Below are 15,636 nucleotides of genomic sequence, written 5' to 3'. Positions count from 1 at the left end.
CCCCCCCCCCCCCCCGTTTCTTTTTTCGGCTTTAGCTGTAGGCTTTGCAGCTCCCGCGTTCCTGGGAGGCAGCGGAGTTGTTCACAAAAAGACCCCCTCCCCATAGTTGGTTTCGGCCGTGGTTGGCACTAGCCCCTCTGGGGGCCGATTTGGTGGCGCTCCACCGTCCTGCTAGGACTTCTGAAGAGGGGAGATTGGGCAACTCCTTTTGCTGTATCTTAGGTGCTATGACAGCGTCGAAAGCAGATGAACGACTTAAATTCTCAGGCATTTAAAATGAGAAATCTGATCATAGAACTAATTCTCTTATTCTCCTTTTCCCTTGGCTTCTGTGAGGGCCCATTCCCAGGGGAGATGGGGGACCCTACTAATTTTAAGTATTTTCCGGGAAGGCCTTGACGTTTCACAAACTCAGAAGTGACTGACATATAATCTGTGAATAAGATGGTTACAGTTTTTGAAATGTCCACTCTTAATTTCACAGTGTTCGTTTTTTTTTTGGTTTTTTTTTTTTTAAGTTCCAAAGCAGTACAGCCATGTATGAAACACACCTTAATGGTGTTTAAGAAATCTAATGTAAGCCTGGGGGTATTTTCAAATGGAACTTTCTGCTCCAAGTGATTTATATCCTGTGATATAAACCTGCACCGAAATATAATGTTTTATCGCCTTCCCAATGTGAATATGCCGAAGTCGGCGGCCTCTTCAGTTTTGGAAATCCATTTTTTCCCCCCTCTGTGGTCTTTGGTGAAAGTGATAATAAAAGAACAAGATGGGGAGAACTACAAGATTCTCCATAATTCACCGACCTGGTAGGAGACCCCTGTATATACAAAAGTTGCTGGGTAGCGTTCACATGTGTTGTATTGGTAAATAACCAGGAGTTGATAATCGAAAATGTACACAGTTGAGTGCACACACATTTAAAACTAGTGCTAAAAAGTTTTTAAAGGGATTGTCATGTTTTTATTCTACTACTAAAATAGTGGTTAGTAGTGTAAGTGGCTAGAATCTGGCTGAGGAGAGAGTACTCGGTATGGGAGTTAATGTAGTCCTGCCCCATGTTGTAAAGGCCTAAAATAGCACATTTTTTTTCAAGAATGAGATGACAGGGTTCCTCATTATCTGGCATTCTCAGGGTACAAAACTCTGTAATGGGGGAAGGGGAGGGCATCTTATTCTCCAAACTTGCGTACACAGTGGTTTAATAGTAAATGGATGAATTTAAATTTGAAGGAATTTGGTGTTTCTGTTTCTATTTTGAGTTTTGTAAGACTATTTTGTAGATATTTTCATATATATTTCATTGCCATATTTAGTAACTTAAGAATAAGACTGACCAAATTTCTGGGCTAAATTCAAGTAACTGGTGAAGTGAAATTCTAACACTCTTTCCACTTTAGTTATCTAAATGTTCTTTTAATCTTTTGGGAGTAGGTTGGGTATAGAATCAAATAGAATTTTAAAAGGTGGCATTTTTAATCTAATATTTATTTATTTTTAAAAGATTTTATTTTTCATTTGACAGAGATCACAAGTAGGCAGAGAGGCAGGCAGAGAGAAAGAAAGGGAAGCAGGCTCCCCGCTGAGCAGAGAGCCAGATGTGGAGCTCTATCCCAGAACCCTGGGATCATGACTTGAGCTGAAGGCAGAGGCTTTAACCCACTGAGCCACCCAGGTGCCCCTAATCTAATATTTAAATCATGTTACTTTTTTTGCCACCTTGTTTGTAATTTTCAGAATAAGCTTTAAATACTTATAAGCTATTGGAATTCCCTTTATTGATTGAAGATCTGAAGAAGGGAAGCTGTTAACTTACATAGTACCCATACTTTGTTTCTGGGTGGCTCAGATGATACATTTGAAAATAAGTTGTAAGTTTGAGGTAGGTTTTATTATTACAGTTTCACAGAAGAGTAAATTAAGGTTTCAGAAGCTTTAAGTGATTCACTTAAGGACACCTAGCTAGGAAGTGGTGGAGGTGGTATTTAATCCTGTTGTCAGAATCCAAAGTTGGTGCTCTAACCCTTAAGAATTGATAATAGGACCCTTTTCTGGGTTTAGCTTTGATTTTGATTTGTTGACAGCTTATATTGAAAAAGGAGAAACAATAGTTCTTTTTGTTTTTAATAAAAATTGTAGCTACCTAACATTAAATAGTGTTGGGTTCTAAATTTAAATGTGTTTGATAATTTTGGAACAAAGTTTATTATTTAACACATTTAAAAATTTTGTGCTACTGGCATACTTTCATATATGCTCTAAGGTAGGAAGCTTTTTAGAAATTAATCTAGCATAACATCTTTGCTTTTTAAAATCATGTACAAATGCTTTGTGAGGATACCACTATGAAATTTAATAACCTTTTCATCTTTGGCCACTAGGTTAATAGAAAATAATATTATCTGAAGAAGCACAGTGAAGTGCTTTGAAGTTACTCATTTGTTGAACATGTCCCACAGATCTTTTTACATAGTTTAGAAACTCTAGGCCAAAAGCAGGTTATGTTTTCCATTCCTGGGGTCAGCTGCATTATACAGTAAAGCAATTTTGTGAATTTGAAATTGTGGAATAAGGCTAAAAGGAGAAGCATGATTCCATTTCACACCCCTCCTTACAGAGGGAAGTCACTCCAAAGCTCCAGAAGGAAGACATTTAGTTATTGGTTGGAAAGGATCTTTTTGGTTTTTTTCCTGATAACCCCTCCTACCTTTCCCTAGTGATAAGAGTGATCCATTTCCATAGCTTCGTCTTTTATATCTTTGTGAATGTGTCTCATGTCCATAGCTCAGTCCTGACTTCTCTTCTGATCACTAGTCATGCATTTTTATTGGGTGGTTCTTTTTACAGGAGACAGTTAATGAGATGTGTTCAGATGGAACCTTCCTAAAAGTAAATTCATAAACTCCTCTCCCCTTTTCTCCTATGCAGAGTGGATCAGAAATCTCTTTCTGCTCATTTTTCTCTTTATCTTTTTCCATTATTCTGCTCATCCAAATTTTTAACTTCAGCTTTATTTTAACCTTTTGGCTCCTTGAGCTCTGTACCTTACAGTCTGTTTCTGAATTTTCTTGTCATTCCTATCATCAAAATTTGTCTTATGCAAGTAATTTATTTTTTGCTTAAAAAGGTATTCCATTTATATCAATTTTTAGTTTATTACCTCTCAGTTGACCAGACTATTAAATTAATTGTTGTTATTTATGTTATTAACTACTGTTGTTCAGTAACAAAATTACTGTATGAATAGAATGCGAATTGATTGCACCTGTTCTGTGACTACTTGGTTAAGGAAGGGGAGGAAAAGTAGGGTCAGAGACTGTCTTGCCGCTGGTCTTTCCCTTGTATTTGCCACTGCTAGTCTTTTATTATAAACTTCCTAGACTAATTCCTCCAATTTCCTGTATCTAAGCCGTGTTTTAATATGTTGTTTTTGTACTCGCAAACTTTTAGTTGCTGGATACTCCATTGCCTTTACAAGGAAGCCCAACTCTTGAAAATGGTATTCATGGCTTTGTATTCCATTCTTACCTAAATAGTTCTGACTCCAGTACATACGCTGTTATTTAATCTTGCTGTGAATTGAAAGAGACCTACATACTAGTCCATGTCTAGCGCCTTAGGTAAAGTATGTAACCTCTCAGCCTCAGTTTCCTCTGAAATGTGGGGATACGTGTAAATGGTATCCACCATGTAGTAAACACACAGTAAGTTGTATTTTTTTCTGCTGATGACTTTTTTTTTTTTTTTAAGATTTTATTTATTTGACAGAGAGAGATCACAAGCAGGCAGAGAGGCAGGCAGAGAGAGAGGAGGAAGCAGGCTCCCTGCTGAGCAGAGAGCCTGATGGGGCTCTATCCCAAGACCCTGAGATCATGACCTGAGCCGAAGGCAGCGGCTTAACCCACTGAGCCACCCAGGTGCCCCCTCTGCTGATGACTTCTTATCCACTTGGAGTATTGGAACTGTTTCCTGGTCTATCCTCTTTGATGAGAATCTTACTCATCCCTCAGGATTTATGTCAGATCACATGACTGGCTATAACATACCATTAGTATTTTTTTTTTTTAAGATTATCTTTATTTATTTGACAGAGAGCACAAGCAGGCAGAGCAGCAGGCAGAGGGAGAGGGAGAACTAGGCTCCCTTCTGAGCAGAGAGACAGACATAGGGCTTGATCCCAGAACCCTAGGATCATGACCTGAGTTGAAGGCAGCCACTTAACCTACTGAGCCACCTAGGCACCCCAACATCTCATTAGTATTAAATACAGTTTTGCATAATAGTTATCTGCTTAACTGTCTTTTTTTTCTCTCGTTCTGTTGGAATTCCTACATGCAGAAGTATCTTTAGCATCTGTCGTTATGCTGCATGTGGTGATAAAAGGGTTCAATGAGTGAATGAACAAAGGAATCGTGAATTCACAAAACTAAAAACAGTTTTATGAAAAGTAGAAATAGCATATGGGGTGCCTGGGTGACACAGTTGGTTAAGCATCTCTTTCCACTCAGGTCATGATCTCAGGGTCCTGAGATCAAGCACTCTGTCAACTCTGTGAGGGGTCTTTTTGGGATTCTCTCTCTCCCTCTCCCCCTCCTGCTTATGCTTTCTCTCTCTCTCTCTCATTAATTAAAAAAAAAAAACCTAAATTGTTTTTTAAAAAAAGAAGTAGGGGGGTGCCTGGGTGGCTCAGTGGGTTAAGCCGCTGCCTTCGGCTCAGGTCATGATCCCAGTGTCCTGGGATTGAGTCCCACATCAGGCTCCCTGCTTGGCAGAGGGCCTGCCTACCGCTCTGCCTACTCGTGCTCTTTATCTCTCTGTCAAATAAATAAATAAAATATTTTTTTTAAAGTATAATAATTTTTTAAAAAGTAGAATATGAAGTAAAGATTTTGAGGGAAAATTTAGTGTACCTAAATTTTCATTTCTAAATAAAGCTTTAGATTTTAAAGATTTAGATAATTGAATGAAATTTTTGGTGCTCTTTAAGGTAACAGGTGATGATACTGGCTATGGTTCAAATCATTTACACATGCTAAATATTCTTCATAAGTAGTGTATATAGTTCTCCCTCACTACACAGTCATAATTTGGTTTCAGAAATTTTGTTCATGTTTGAAAGTAATATAAGTTGCCATCATAATTACTGTAAAATTTATTGTGTTCTTACTAACCAAAAAGTAAACTAAACCATTAAGCTATTAATATAGAAAATATTCATTCCTCGTTTCATTCAGTAGATGAATGAATTGTCATTGCACCAATAAAGTGTAAAAATTCCTACAGCAAGCAGAAGCTTGATAGTTGCTGTACCATTAGTGGAGTTTTTCAGACTGCACATTAAAGCAAATTAGTAGTACTTGTTCAATGCTTTTGGGAGCCATTCCTGCATAAAATAAGGATAAGTAGATACATAGAATATTACATTTTAATGTAAAAACATGGAATATAAAAACAGAGCAGAATGCAAAGTAGTTTTTAAGTTGAAAAGCATGATGGGAAAATTTGACATATCGTTCTGTGCTCTGACCTAAAGGCCTGATTGCCTGAAGCACTAACTTACTGCAGAAGTTTATTGCATTTCAGAAAAAACTAGTGATTCCATAGAACCATCTATAGTTGTCAGAAAAGGAGAATTTCACAAATTTTGTTTTGAAGGTTAGATGTACAATCTTTACATTCTTTCTCTTATGACAACACATGTTTCACTGTGAACCTAATGATAGAACTTTCCTTACACATTTTAGTTTACTATGTTTATATAGACAAGGAATGGAAATACTTTTCAAAAACTACTTCCCCATTTGTATTTTTACCAAATATATCATACTTCATTTACTTCAGTACCCATAGTTTTCCATATTTTAAGATTTCTGGAATTAGGCTGCATTGTACAATCAATGGCTTATGATACTAATCAGTAGCATTTCCCTTTTTTAGTGGTGCATTAAATTATGCCTCTTACATTGATTGTGAATCAAGGTAAGCAAGGATATAATGTGACAACTAACAACCTAAAATCTTAGCATGAGTGGGTTTGGGAAGGGAATTTTGTATGACATTTCCTCATTCTATATAATATGTCCAATGTGGGTCAGCACCAGAAAGGTCCTGCTCAGTGAAGTCTCATAGAGTTTTGGGCTGTTGGAGGTTTTCAGTGTAAACTTGGGCTTTTTGATATGTATACACAGTGGAATATTATTCTGCCATGAGCAAAGATAATATCTTGCCACTTGTGACAACATGGAAGGACCTTGAACACATTGTGCTAAGTAGGTAAGTCAGAGAAAGACAAGTTCTGTATGATACCACTTATATGTGGAATCTAAAAAAGCCAGACCTGTTAAAAAAGAGCAAAAAAAACCCCACCAAAAAACAGAAGTTGGGGGTATAATATTGATGGTATTTAAAGGTACAAATTTAAGGGTACAAAGGTATTTAAGGGTAATAAGTAGTACATAAGCCATAGAGATGTAATGTACAGTATAATGAGTATAGACAGTAATATAATGTATATACTGTAATGATGTAAAGTAGTAGTAATGGTAAGTATTGCGTTAATGGCAGTCATATTACAATATATGAATGTATCAAAGTAAAATGCTATACACCTTAAGTTTACAAAATGTAGCATGTTATATTTATCAAAACAAAAACAAATCTTAAACTTTCTTCCTAAGTCCTGGCAACAGTGGGAAGGAAATGTGGGGAATAGCAAGCACACCGATTTTTATTTTCATTTTATAAATTTTTATTTATTTATTATTGAGAGGGATGGACGGAAGGGGGGGAGAGAGAGAATCTTAAGCAGGACTCTATCTCACAACTCTGAGATCATGACCTGAGCCAAAATCAGGAGTCAGATACTTAACCAACTGAGCTACTAGGCACTCCAGCACACTGGTTTTTAAAGTTTCTCCTCCCCCAGCACACATACATTTGGAGCTCACTACATTCTGCCTAGGTTTCAGTTAGGTGAAGCAAGTTTCATCTACAAACTTAATTTCGGAGGGCTTGGAAGGAAAGGAGAACTGCAATATTTGTGAGTAGCAGTAATAATACCATAGAGTAGATTTTAAACTCACTGAAGGTTGGTGATTTGATCTCCTGTTCGGTAGACACAAGGGTAAGATTATGGATTCACAGATATATTTTATATCTGTTTGTGTGTATATATATGTATATATATGGTACAGCATCAAAAAGTAGTCAGTTCATAGAAATTCAGAAGACAGAAAAATTACTTGTACCTCGGAGGATGGTAGACATCAGTTGGGGTACAAGCTTATGCCAGAGCACAACACAGGCAGAAAAATAGGAAACTGGGAACAAAACAAAGTGTAAGTTATATCAGGTACTTTTTAAGTAAGAGATGCAAAGATGAACTGTGCTGTTAAATTAGTACAGGGTTTCTTAACCTCAACATTATTGACATCTGAGGCCAGATAACATTGTGAGGGCTGTCTTGTGCATTGTGGGATGTTTAATAGCATCCTTGGCTCACATGGTACCAGTAGTACCCTCTTCCCCCCTGTAATGATAATCAGAATGTTTTCCTGTAGGACAGAATTGTCCGTGGTTGAGAACCATAGGTCTAGACAGATTGGAGCTAGTGAGAACAATGGGAACCTGGGTTAAGTGTTAAGATCTGGCTTAAAGTAGTTTCACAAGACACGAAGAAAAATATGATTGCTAACAGATTTTGGAGTTGGAATCAACAGAACTGGATTCCAATCAAGGTGAATGAATGTAGGGAGAAATGGGAGAATCAGGGTAACTCTGAATGTTAAAATTTGGGTAACTGAGAAGTGGTACCACCACTAACAGCTAGGGGATTCAGGAAGAAGATGGACAGCTGGGAGGAATAATGTTGAGTTTGATTTGAGTTATACTGAGTCTGAGATGCCCACCAAATACCTCTTTGAATTTGCCTAGAAGATAGGGAGTAGAAATGGAGCCTGGAAAGAACGGTCAGGCCTAGACATTTTATATAAATTTGAGAATCCTCTCTTGTGGGTTAAAGCCACAAGATGGGATAAGACATTTATTTAGGAGAAGGTTGGACATAGCAAAAGGTCAGAGAGTATATACTGTTGGATATACTATTATTTAGAAAATAAAAGGAGAGGAAGAGGTGCGGGATGATTGTTGAAGTGGAAGTATATATGTAGCACAGAGTATGTGCTCATTTACAGAACTTGAGGAGTTCCAGAAGGAGCAGTACCAGTATTACAGAGATTAAAAGGAATATAGTTTGTACTTAAGGTACAGGGATATAAAACAAATTTTATCTGCTGTATGCCACTATGTATACTATATTAATTAATCTCTCAATTGTCAGAGTAATTTTGTTATTATCCATTTTATAGGTGGGAAAACTACTGCAGATAAGGCCAACTAAGTGGTGGATGGGAGATCACTGATGGCCTTTTTTTTTTTTTTTTTTAAGTTTTTATTTAAATTCCAGTTGTTAGCATACAGTGTAATATTAGTTTCAGATGTACGGGATAGTGATTTCATATTAACACCACCCAGTGCTCATCACAAGTGCACTCCTAATCCCCATCACTTATTTAACCCATCTCTTCACCCACCTCCCTTCTGGTAACCATCAGTTCGTTCTTTATAGTTAAGAGTCTGTTTCTTGATTTGCCTCTCTCTCTCTCTCTCTTTGTTTCCTTTTGCTCGTTTGTTTTGTTGCTTAAATTCCACGTATGAGTTAGGCCATATGGTATTTGACTTTCTCTGACTGACGTATTTTGCTTAGCATGATACTTTCTGGCTCCATCCATGCATTGAAGGAGGCAGGATTTCATTTTTTTTATGGTTGAATAATATTCCGTTTATACATATACATTTTTTTTTATCCATTTGTCAACCTCTTGGGCACTTGGGCTGTTTTCATAATTTGGCTGTTGTAGATAATGCTGCTATAAATATAGGGGTGCATGTATCCCTTTGAATTAGTGTTCTGATATTCTTTGGGTAAATACCCAGTATACAACTGCTGGTTCAAAGGGCAGTTCTGTTTTTAAATTTTTGAGGAACCTTCATATTGTTTTCTACAATGGCTGCACCAGTTTGCATTCCCACTAACAATACAGGAGGGTTCTCCTTTCCATATCTTTGTCAACACCTGTTGTTCCCTGTGTTGTTGATTTTAACCATTCTGACAGGTGTGAGGGGATATCTCATTGTAGTTCTGATTTGCATTTCCCTAATGATGAGTGATATTGAGCATCTTTTCATGTGTCTACTGGCCATCTATATGTTTTCTTTGGGAAAAGATCAGTTCATGTCTTCTGCCCATTTTTTTGGATGATTCATTTTATGAGTGTTGAGTTTTGTAAGTTTATGTATTTTGGATACTAGCCCTTTATCAGATATGTTATTTGCAAATATCTTCTCCCATTTTGTAGGTTGCCTTTTAGTTTTACTGATTGTTTCCTTTGCTCTGCAGAAGCTTTTTATGTTGATGTCCCAATAGTTTATTTTTGCTTTTGTTTCCCTAGCCTCAGGAGGCATACCTTTTTTTTTTTTTTTTAAGGGAAGGAATATAACAGTTTATTAAGTGAAAACAAATGCTAAACAGTACGTAGAGGACAAATGACCCAGTTTCTTCAACATAATAATGACATTTAAACAAAATGGAGGGAAACTATAATACATTAAAAGAAACTTAAGAGACATACTGGATCCTGATTTAAGAATATGCCTTGGGGCAGGGCAGCCTCCCAGCTAACCCAGGGCACCGCCTCTGGGAGGGTCTAGAAGCTGAGCTCAGGAACAGGGCTCAGCTGTATTATCAAGTCCTAAATTTTGGAATGACCGAGAAGACATATCTAAAGAAGTTGTTACAGCCGATATAAAAGAAGTTGCTGCCTTTGTTCTCTTCTAGGATTTTTATGGTTTCTGGTCTCACATTTAGGTCTTTAATCCATTTTGAGTTTATTTTTGTGTATGACATAAGAAAGTGGTCCAGTTTCTTTTTTTTTTTTTTTGGGTGTCCAGTATTTCCAACACCATTTGTTGAAGAGACTTTTTCTCACTGGATGTCCTTTCCTGCTATGTCAGAGATTAATGGCCCATAACTGTGGGTTCATTTCTGGGTTTTCTGTTCTGTCCTGTTGATGTGTATTTTGGCGCCAGGACTATACTGTTTTAATTACTGCAGCTTTGTAATATAACTTGAAGTTCAGAATTGTGATTCCTCTAGCTTTGCTTTTCAAGATTGGTTTGGCTCTTAGGGCTCTTTTATGGTTCCACATAAATTTTGAGATTTTTTTTGTTCTAGTTCTGTGAAAAATGCTGCTATTTTGATAGGGATTGCATTAAAGGTTTAGATCACTTTTGGTGGTACAGAAATTTTAACAGTATTTGTGTTCTTCCAGTCCATGAACATGGAATGGCTTTCAATTTCTTTGTGTCATCTTCAATTTCATCATTGTTGTTGTTTTTTATTTTATTTATTTATTGTAGAGAGAAGGAGACAGCACGTGCATGAAGTAGGGGGAGGAGCGGAGGGGGAGGGAAAGGGAGGGAAAAGAATCTTAAGCAGATTCTGCTCTAATTGAGGACCCTTAATGCGGGTCTGGATCTCACTATATCAGGATCATGACCTGAGCCAAAACCAAGAATCTAATGCTTAATTGACTGACCCATCCAGATACACCTCTTTCATCAGTGTTTTATAGTTTTCAGATTACAGGTCTTTCACTTCTTTGGTTAAGTTTAATCCTAGGTATCCTATTATTTTTGGTGCAGTTGTAATTAGGATTGATTCCTTGATTTCGGTCTATTGCTTCATTATTGGTATGTAGAAATGCAACAGATTTCTGTACTTTGATTTTCGCTTATCAGGTGTAGCAGGTTTTTGCTGGAGTCTTCTGAGTTTTCTGTATAGAGTAAATGTCACCTGCAAATAGTCAAAGTTTTACTTTTTCCTTACCTTTTTGGATGCTTTTTGTTTCTTTTTGTCTGATAGCTGTGGCTAGGACTTCTAGGACTATGTTAAATAAGATGAGAGTAGAATCTCTGTCTTGTTCATGACCATTGAAGAAAAGCTCTCAGTTTTTCCCCTTTCAGGATGATACTATCTGTGGGTTTTTTGTATATGGCCTTTATTACTTTGAGGTGTATTCCCTCTAAACCTACTTTGTTGAGGGTTTTTATTATGAATGGAAGTTGTACTTTGTCAACTGCTTTTTCTGCATCTATTGAAATGATCTTCTGGTCCTTACCCTTCCTTGTGTTAATGTGATGTATCACATTGATTTGTATGTTAAACCACCTGATTGGAATAAATCCCACTTAATTGTGGTGAATGATTTTTTTTAATGTATTGCTGGATTTGCTTTGTTAGTATTTTGTGGAGGATTTTTGCATCTATGTTCATTAGAGATACTGGCCTGTAGGTTTTGTTCTTTGGGGGGTTTTGTTGTTGTTTTGTTGTTTTGTTTTTGTGGTCTCTTTATCTGGTTTTGGTATCAGGGTAATGCAGGCCTTAGAATGAATTTGGAAGTTTTCCTTCCTTTTCTATTTTATGGAATAGTTTTTTGTTTTTTGTTTTTTCTTTTTAAGATTTTATTTATTTATTGAACAGACAGAGATCACAAGTAGGCAGAGAGGCAGGAATGGGTGGGGGTGGGTAGGATAGGGAGCAGGCTCCCTGCTGAGCAGAGAGCCTGATGGTGGGGCTCCATCCCAGCACCTTGAAATCATGACCTGAGCTGAAGGCAGAGGCTTAATGCACTGAGCCACCCAGGTGCCCATATTTTGTGGAATAGTTTGAGACGAATAGGTGTTAATTCTTTAAATGTTTGGTAGAGTTTGTCTGTGAAGCCATATGGTCCTGGACTTTTGTTTTTTGGGAATTTTTTGAGTACTGATTCAGTTTCTTTGCTGGTTATCAGTCTGTTCAAGTTTTCTTTATCTTCCTGTTTCAGTTTTGGTAATTTATATGTTTGTAGGAATTTATTCATTTCTTCTAGGTTGTCCAATTTGTTGGCGTATAGTTTCTCATAATCTCTTGTAAGTATTTGTATTTCTGTGGTATTGGTTGTTATTTCTCCTTTCCGTTTTCTTTTTGGTAAATCTGGCTAGAGGTTTATCAATTTTACTAATTTTTTCAAAGAACCAGTTACTGATTTCATTGATCTATTCTATTGATTGTTTTTTTTTTTTTTTTTAGTTTCCATGCCATTTATTTCTGCTCTAATCTTTATGATTTCCTTCCAGTGGTAGCCTTTAAGAGGGCAATTTTACTAGAGTTTGGAGCAGGAAGAAGATAAAAGCCAGATTACCCAAGTCTAAAAAGTGTGTATATGCTTTCTTTCTTGCAGAAATGACCTTTCAGTCATGTCTTGTGTGGTAAACTGCTCATCTTCAATAACCAGACCCAAAGACTTCCTTCATTCCTGTGTATCCTGGCCTATCTGTGCTCCCTTAGCAATTTGTATATATACCTTTGTTACAACATTTACTGATTTTAATTGATTTACCTGATTTTCTTACTTTCTTTGTTCTTCAGGAGCAGGCCCTGTGTTTTACTCCTCTCTCTAATTCCAGTAGAGTGCCTGGCATACATTATACTAGTGGTTTCCTTTTTTTTTTTAAGATTTTTATTTATTTGTCAGAGAGAGAGCGAGCATAAGCAGGGGGGAGAGGCAGACAGAGGGAGAAACAGGCTTCCCACTGAGCAAGGAGCCCAATGTTGAACTCATGACCTGAGCAGAAGGCAGCCACTTAGCCAACTGAGCCTCCCAGGGCCCCTGTACTAGTGGTTTTCAACTCTAGCTGCACATTACAGTCAATTGGAGAGTCTATAAACAAACATGGATACACAAGCTTCACTTATAGGTGAGGCCTGGAGCCTTTGTACCCTTCTGAGAAAAAAAGAAAAAGCCTCCTAGATGATAGAATGTGTCACTGGGGTTGACTTTCACTATATTAGATGCTCAGTAAGTGTTGACTAAAGAAAAGTAGGACATGGTGCCAGTAAGTATAAATTATTCTTGAAAAAACTTGGTAGTGAAACAGAAGAAAAAGAATAGGCGTTACTGCCTCAAAATTTTTACTACTATTTAGGAGTACTTTTTTTTAAGATAGAAAAAAATTTAGGAATGTTCATGGACTAAGGGGAATGATTCAGGAGAGAGAAAGAAATTGAAAATTTAAGATAAATAATAATTTATACATAACTTTTCTTTTTTAGTTAGTGATAATGCCTACTTTGGGTTTGTGGGTTTTTTACTCTTTTAAATAAATGGTAAAAACATATTTAAAGAAAAATTACAACAGTTCAGTACTCTATATTTATCTGGATGGTTAGTGCATGCCAGGATACCGGGGATTTTGATGATATCTTCTTACACCAGGTGTGCCTTATCTTCTCTTTACATTTATTGCAACACTGAAAGAACCAAGGAATTGAGAACTTCTGTAGAAAAATAAGGCATCACTGCTCCACAGTATTGAGCCACAAGTCGTCATCTTTCTGGATATTGTGACTAATTTCTTCCCATCCCTGTGGTAAATGTTTGGTTTCTATACATGTTGGTCTAGCATGATGTGCAGATGCCACACAGCTCATCAGTATTATTTGCTTTGCTTATCATCTGGCCTCTTGATCAAATTGGAAGGTGTATGGAGAAACTCATTTCTTTCTGTAGCCTCTGCATGGAGGCATGCTCTCTGTAATAGGAAGGGCTTCATCAGCTCCACTCTTGCTTGCAGCACATGAGGAAAAGCTGATAGCGGGCAGCATCCCAGCATTAACATACTTTTTTTACTATCTGGAATCTGAGATACCTCTGATCCTAATACCTGCCAACATTCACAAAGAGAAAATAGTGCCTGGTAGAAAGCAGGAGACATTTTTGTATGAGTTTATCAAAATGAATTGTATTTCTACTTAGTGGAGAAGGAAAAGGGAGAAAGGATTTGGAGAATTCTCTTTAAGGAGTGGAGTCAATATCTGATATCGCAATATGAATATCCTTTTTTCCCTTTTGAGCACTTTAGTGATTTATAACTGAATTGTGTCCACTTTCTTGAGACATTTGGAGAATTCTGATCCAGAGAAGGTTGAACAGAGTCTCAAAAGAGTACCATGATGGCACAGTGTTCATTTTTAAGGAAGTCCATTTGACTTTCAGGTGTTCTAACTTGCTCTATCAAAGACCGTTTCTCACTATTTAATGAACTCATTTAATAAGGAAACTAGCAAGGAGTTCTTCATAGGCCATGCAGTAGAAAAGAGTAGAGGAACATTACCTAAAATTGTGAAGAGTCTCTGATTCATCTTCCACTCCACTGACCACATACACAGGACTTTCCCCTATTATTTGATCACTTGGTAGAGATGCAGTAAGTCTGGAGGTTTTGAGATGTTTAATCTGTGTCATCTATAATTCAAAATCCTGATCATTTTCAGCTTTTATCTGTAAGCTTATCGTTACTCTTAGGTAAATATTTATTTACTAAGAATTTTAGTGCTCTCTTTTCAAGAGTTTTTTTTTTTTTTAAGATTTTATTTATTTATTTGAGACACAGAGATCGCAGGTAGGCAGAGAGGGGTGGGGGGAAGCAGGCTCCCTGCTGAGCAGAGAGCCCGATGCGGGGCTCAATCCCAGGACCCTGGGATCATGATCTGAGCTGAAGACAGAGGGTTTAACCCACTGAGCCACCCAGGAGCCCCAAGAGGTTTGGTTAGCTCCTGAATTTCAGGACTTGATTGTAATGTTTTTGTTCCTCTGAAGGAATTTTGTTTTCTTCAGCCTTTGTCTGGTTGGCTCAGACCTTTCCTTTTTTTTTTTTTTTAATGTTCTAAGTACAACTGTCAACCTTTCCTTCCTCCCTTCAAATCCATCGGAGGATGGGAAACTAGATAACCACAGTTGTAAATCTATGTCTGAAATAAAAATAAAGATCTTTGAAGAATCTCTCTTGCACGCTTCTAATGTTTGGACTATATATCAACATATTTACTTGCTTTCTTACAATATATTTTAAATAACTGAGTTTCTTGGTTTAGTCCCCAGTTATATATCTTAATTTGAGCTTCCCAGATCTTATTTTATTCCCCTTCTCTTCCTTTTGTTGGTGAACGAGGGGTACCTACTTCAGGGTTATGTGGATGGTTGAATCACAACACCTGACACTGGACAGATGAGATGAACAGCAGCTTATTAATCACATATACTCAACAGCCCAGGAGGAGGGGACACCGCACACAATGTGGGGCCGTTTGGAGGTCACACTAGGGAATAGAGGAACAAGCTGAGGCCGTGGAAGCCAAGTTTTGTCATATCAAGAGTGTGGAGTGATCCTTGGTTCCCACAGGAAGATGTGACTGGCTTTTGAATAATTCTGCAGGCTGGCAGGGAATTGGAGCCTGCTCCTCAGGAATAAGCAGGAACTGTGCTTGTTCCCTGTGATAAAGAGGGTTGTCTGACGAGGGGCATTATCTGCAGAAGCAGAATGAGGATGGGAACTTGCAGTTAGGTCGTTCAGGGCCCTCCTGGTTTTCCCCAGATGTCAAAGCACACATAAATATTAGTCCTTAATTTTAGACCTTATACCACAGGTCTTAATAATACTGACCCTTTATCAAAAGTATTTACTAATATTGCTGTA

At 37.4% G+C, this 15,636-nt stretch overlaps 1 protein-coding gene across 1 annotated transcript in view; it reads left to right on the top strand.

The window, feature by feature from the left end:
- CAPZA2 (capping actin protein of muscle Z-line subunit alpha 2) overlaps positions 1–15,636 on the top strand; it is a 59,183-nt gene that overhangs the window by 923 nt on the left and 42,624 nt on the right. The window lies entirely within an intron of this gene.

Source organism: Lontra canadensis, unplaced genomic scaffold (assembly GCF_010015895.1).
Source record: "Lontra canadensis isolate GAN:19392208 unplaced genomic scaffold, GSC_riverotter_1.0 scaffold2, whole genome shotgun sequence".
NCBI classification, from domain to species: domain Eukaryota; kingdom Metazoa; phylum Chordata; class Mammalia; order Carnivora; family Mustelidae; genus Lontra; species Lontra canadensis.
The sequence above is the reverse complement of the archived record's forward strand: the minus strand, read 5'-3'. Positions and strand labels throughout refer to the sequence as shown.